Raw genomic sequence first — 6,478 nt, 5'->3', positions numbered from 1 at the left:
GTTCAGAGTAGACTAGCTGCTCAGTCAGGGAGAGGGGAAGTGGCATATTAAAATAACATATTCATTGAATATATTCTATTATTCCACTAAATTTAGAGGAAGTGCAGACGTGACAGAGGAATGCCATACTATGCTTTCAGCCCAGCTTTTTAATTCACAGAAGAAAAAAAAAAACTATTTATCCATCAACACTGTGGCAATAACATGATGAAATTATAAAGCAGTATTGCACAGAAAAATAAACAGAGGAAAAACACACACTCCACCATCATACAAATGTTTGCAGGCAAATGATGCCAGTGAGACTGGAGTCCCGCTCGAAGCCCCGTACGCTCTGACAGACTGCTGCATCATGGACCAACATTCTCCCTGTGATGTGATTTACAACACATAATTTAGAGTGTACAATTAAGACCCGTAAATTTGCTGCGAATACACTGAGTGCTTGTATCTGTGCACAGTTTAGTGACAAACCGAGCCTCAGGCAGCGGATCTGACAGCAGCTGCTCCCCCACAGAGACACTGGATAGCACACAACACATCTCACCCCAACAGCACGACAACCTCCTGCCTCGCCTGTCAGGAGGATCAGGTCACAGCAGCTCCAGGGAGAGAGTCACACTCGGAGACCGAGGGAAATGTGCATGATGGTGGGCAGCGTCTGCCGAGCAGGCAGGCAGAACTCGCAAACTTTTTTGATTTTGCAATGATGGGAAACCAGTCACTCATACGTAACCGTGTTGGATTTTATGATTTCCGTTTATATTGGTTTGCAAGCATCTGTGATATTCCTTCATAAGGGAGCAGTAAAGCTCTTTGTAAAAACTCACAAAGTTTATGTAAGCTAAATTCTAGTGGTCTCGCCTGACCAGCAAGGTCTCCGCTGTTTTTCCCAGACTCTCAGAACACCTTATAGAAAGACAGAGAGATAGAGCGAGAGAAATAAAACGACAGGAAGAAGAAGACAAAGGGGAACGGACAGATCTAATCCAGTGCAGATAGCAGAGCTAAACTGTAGCTTAGAGACACAGAAAACACTGGTTGGGTCCAGGTTGGATCGGCTGGATTTTGATTTTCCAGTTTGGCAAGATCACAGCTTTGGACTGTATACAGGAGAAAACACACACACACACACACACACACACACACACACACACACACACACACACACAAATATGAAGAACAATAGAAGATTAGAGATCCCTGTAATGTTTAAGCTTTCTGTCTGATGTAGTTAAACACCTGCTGGATTCAGTCCTGTGGCAGATGTTTACAGTCTGAGCGCATCTTTGTTTGGTGAGTGAAGAATTGCCGGCATGTGACCCTCTCCTCTGATCAGCGCAAGCTAAACAAATCATACCTAGATGTCAGTTCTGGGGTTTCTGGCTCACAAGGATCAACATTTCTTTGCTAATAAGTTATATAACAGATGAAAAGACGTGAGAAGACTTTAACACACAGCTGAGAAAAAAATTTGCACCATTTAAAAGCAGCACAAGCAAAAGATTTCACTGTAAAAACACACATTATCTCTCCAGACGTAATGATTAAGTGAAAGTGCAGGATCAGGTTAGATGCTGCAGACTGTCTTAATGATAGGTGTGTGAGGTGTGGACACTTCTCCAGCTCCGCCCACTGAAAGTGTCAAAAAGAAAACATTAGAGGGGTTGCTTTCTGCAGGTGGTGCTCTTTTCTTTGTCCTCTCAGCCGTGGTTATTATTTCTCATGCTAACTGCACATTTCCTCTTATATTTATGACAAAGAAACCACTGTTGCAGCTGTAACTGGAAAAGTAAAAACACATCACTTCCTCTGAACCGCAGGACTTTTCCCAGTGACTGTTCAGGCACGTTCAGCAGAACAAATGTAAAAGGTTTCATGCTCAGGATATGGGTTGAATTGTTGTTTTTCAGCAGGGTCCTTCAGCCTGGGTCTGCCTGACCCCCACAGTTCACTCCATTAGGGCAGATGGACCTTCCCCCTGTAATCCCACCATAACAGGCAGCAACAGGGACAGTTCAGGCGGCTCAGCCTCTGCAAAGGCCAGAAACTCCCTGCAGGGACGGACTCCAATAAAATGTCTTTGTTCCCCGGTGAGCACCACATCTCAGGTCTTCATCAATGCTCCGGTTTGGGGTTTCAAGAGAGACTACACACCCTGTGGCTGCTTTCTCCTTGCTCTCTTTGTTAGTGGAGTGAAGGGGAGACTGGAGTGAGAGCATGCAGATTTATTAGGCTCCTTGCAGAGCTCAGAGTGAGTTTATTAAAGCGGAGCTGAGAGATAGTCGTTAAAGACTGAAGATGTTTTAATGATCACCAGCACAAAAAGACAAACACTACGATCACTGGAGACAGTTACTTTTCAATGTCCTCACTTCAATTTCCTTTATTAATTTGGTTCTTATCTTTGTTGTTGTGCTTTTGTTTACCATGTACATTTCTTTTATATAGCACCAATATTTTCACAATTTTAACAATTATTTTCTCAATTAATCGAGCAATAATTTACTCCATTAAATGTAGGAAAAATTCCTTGTAACAACTTCTCAGAGCCCAATCTCACACCATAAAACATTGTTTTTCTCTGGCCAATTGTCACAAACTCCCAACACCACATTCATTTCACTTTCATAGAAAACTGAAAAAGAAAAACATCTGAGTTTTTCATTTATTACAGTCCTCAGTATTTGTTGCCTTGGCTTACAGTCAACATGTTTTCACTTACACGACACACAATGGAGTTACAGCATTTACCATTGCATCATTTTATTCTTCATGCTGTTTTTAGCGGTATTACCGTTTTCTGAGCTGTATCAAATGTTTTTCTTTTAGTTTAGATAAAGTGTGGGAACTTGACACTGTTGTTATTATCATTATTTGTAGTTGTACTGTTGTTTGTATTTGTTATTTTCTTGTTTCCTTTTTTGTCTTTGATTTTAATTTACATTGTTCTGCATTATGATGTCATTTTTACTTGTGTGGGCCTCGGAAAGAGAAGCTGATACACTGGTAGTGGCTGATGGGGATACAAATAAATAAAAAATTTAATCTAAAAATCTAAAATATAGATATACAAAACATCAAAAGAATTAGAACAATTTAAATGTATTGACAGGTAAAACAAAAAAGCAATAACAATCTCAGTTATTGGTTTTGATACATGAGAAGCTGAAACCAGGTTCATTTTGGTAGTTTTGCTTAAAACATAATAGTCAAAAAATTATCAATCACTTGCTGTTAATTGACCAATTGATAAGTTAACTGATGATTTCAGCTGTATACATATTATAGCTACAGTTCAAAAATGTCTGTACAGTATTTATACACTAAAAAGAATGTATAGGAATAAAATTTTATGACTGATTTAAAAAAAAACATATTTATGAATATTGTCCACCTGATTTATCTTATGTTCACCTTGACTCAGAGGTCATATAAAATTTCTCGTGCGATCAAAATTGGACAAATGCTGTAAAACAAGTCTCGGCTGTGTTTCTGACTCACTGTTATTTCATTCACTTCCTCAGGTTCAGCACGGCCATTAAAAATCACATCATTCCTCACAGATCGAAAACTTTGTAATCACACACAATAATTACGCTTCATGAGGTGGTTTGTCATTACAGAGAAATGTGACTTGTCTCTCTGTCAGGTAATTTTAAAGTGGCAGTTTGTTTGTTTCTGTTGCTATGGCGACAAGAGATGAGCGACTATAGGTGCATACCTGGGTCCTGGCTTTATCTGCTGCATAGTTTGGGAGACAACATGCTACAACCCTCTCATTAGCACTTCCGTACTTTGGAAGCACTTTGATTTGAATGAATAATGATAATATTTGTTCTCCTGCTGAGGCGTGCGTGACTTCCTGTAATGATCCTCTGGATGTCAGACCTCTAAATCAGCTGTGAAAGAAACTGTGCTAGAATATCTCACTTTCATGAGGACTATTATGACAGAAAAGACTAAATGCAGGGAAAATATCCCTCCACTCTGCCAAATCCCATTTGTTAATGATTCTTCAGATGAATCTGTTTACATCTATTGGATATCTCAGCATGCGAGACAGGAGAGGCCACCAGGAGAACAATGGAGAGAGTAAATATTTGATCCATCTTTCCTCTCTGCTGTGTCTAGCTGTCATTACAAATACGGGGTGAGATGCAAAAGTTTGCATGGCTGGAGTGTATAATGACTCATAAACAGCTCATGTGAGAAATGAAATATGGTTTTAATTGAAGTATAAACGTTTATGACAGTATACGAAAAAACATCAAAGCCGCGACTGAAACTCTGTGTATAACTGTGGCCACTATCAGAGGCTGCTAATCATGTTTATCCGAGCTGATGACCGAGTTTTCATTGTTGCATTTTTCAAGCAAACAAACATATCTTTCTGAATGGTTGTCTGTCAGTGAGGAGTGTCTCAACATCCACCTCTCATTATTCAGGCTGGTTTCCAATCAAGGGAGGCACAATCAGAAAATCCAAGATGGAGAAACATATTAACTGAAAGCACCAATCAGCAGCAACAGTTTCAGGCCCCAATTCACTCAGTGTTTGCACCAAAAACTGAGTGAGGCAGAAGAAAAAAAACAGGCATGTCTGCAAATCACAGGTCAAAAACAAAAAGCCTCTTTGTTCAAGTTATTGGTGGCTATGGCTAAATCCAGATCTTCAAATCTTGTGATTGTAATGTTCACTAATCACTTCAAATAAAGCCCATTGCTCATGTGCCTCTGAGATGGTCCCATTTTTCTGGATTTGCTTGTGAAACCTTTTCAAAATCATTTAAAGTCTCAAAAACTTCATTGCGATGTTTGTGTGCATTTTGTTTTCACATTCATCTGCTGAGGGAGGAAAAGTTTCTTTGTGCTTAGATTAAGGGTTATAATTAATTTTAATTTACATATGAGCATGACTGAGCAACATCACTGCTAATTTGGAGTCTTGTCAAAAATTAAACCTACAGAAATGTGATGTGGAGACATTAAACCTCCAGTGCACATTTCGGCTGTGCCATATCATATTGTTCATGATAATACTAGTGAATCTTAATGTGATAAAAACTTAATTTCATATAATGATATTCATATTTTTCATATTGTTAATTTATTTCCATTATGACTACGTACAGTAGCAGCAGCAGCAGCACGTGGCTGAGGAGATCTCACTCATGTAAAACATAAATCCACACGGCTCTTTAAATCAACTTTCAATCACTTCAGGAAGCGAATAAATGTGTTGTTGTTTTTTTAACATTGTGAACACTGAAACAATCAGCTCATTAAAGGAAAATTTGTCTCTCACTGTTTCATTTCATATTAAATTGAATAATTTTGTTTGCACTGTTGGTAATACATGATCTGAAGGTTAATTTGCACTCTAGCAACTTAATAGAAATGTTTGTTTTCTTATATCAATTTTATAGATGAAATTATAAACTTAATCAAAAGTTAATAAGTGAACAATTAATCAGTTTTGGAAATAACTGCTCACTGAAGCCCCACAAAATAAATAGCATCTCGATCTGTTTGGTTCTGATTACATCATATATCCATAATAACAATGATGCGATGACCCAAATCAGGACCATGTTTAAACAACACTAAGAGGATAGCCGGGACCAATCCTTCAATTCATTTTTTAAATTGAATTAACAAATACTGTGATGTTTGTTATTGGTGATCATAAAACCATGGCACCTTCCCAGCTTTGTGGATGATGATATGATGATGTATAGGTTTTAAGAAAACTTTAAACACCCAAACACCACATATGCAGAAGTGCGATCTGTTTTAACAGAAAGTGGGTTCTCCTCAGATAACCCCATCGGTGCTATAGCTCTTTATACAACCTCCTCTGAGGCGCTGCAAATATTTTGCACAATGAACTGATTCAGAATGGCTGCTATCAAATTTTATGAAATAAACAAGGAAGACCAGATAGACATTTTTCCTACCATCCTAAACCAGATTAGAGAATGCACCAGTTATAAAGGGGCTTTAGTTATGTGGAGTCTGAAGCAGGCCTGTAATTGGTGATGAAAGGGGCTGTTTTTTTTCTCCACATTACTCTGCTTTGAGGACTTTTCTGCTTCATAGCTTCATGGACAATTTTGTCAAAAAGTAGGATAAAATTGTGAGTGCTGCAGCGAGGAGCAGAGGGCAGTCTGGCCTCACAACAGCACCATACATGTTATATTATCCAAAGAGCGCATTTCTAAATACAGCACAGAGGAGTGAACATACAGCTCTATTCTCTGGTCTGACACTCTCCCACACGCACAACCACAGACGGACACTACATCCAGATGTGATTCAAGCATCTTCTTTGCATATGAATTTATAGCTGTGTAGCTTCTGGCATGTACCAACTTTTTATGTTCCAAGATATGTTATTTCCATGAGCATGTGGGGATCCAAGGAACCACAAGAGCGCTCAGATTACTGTCAGTAATAACATCTCAATTTGTAACTTG

This window comes from Seriola aureovittata, chromosome 15, assembly GCF_021018895.1.
Source record: "Seriola aureovittata isolate HTS-2021-v1 ecotype China chromosome 15, ASM2101889v1, whole genome shotgun sequence".
NCBI lineage: Eukaryota > Metazoa > Chordata > Actinopteri > Carangiformes > Carangidae > Seriola > Seriola aureovittata.
The sequence above is the reverse complement of the archived record's forward strand: the minus strand, read 5'-3'. Positions refer to the sequence as shown.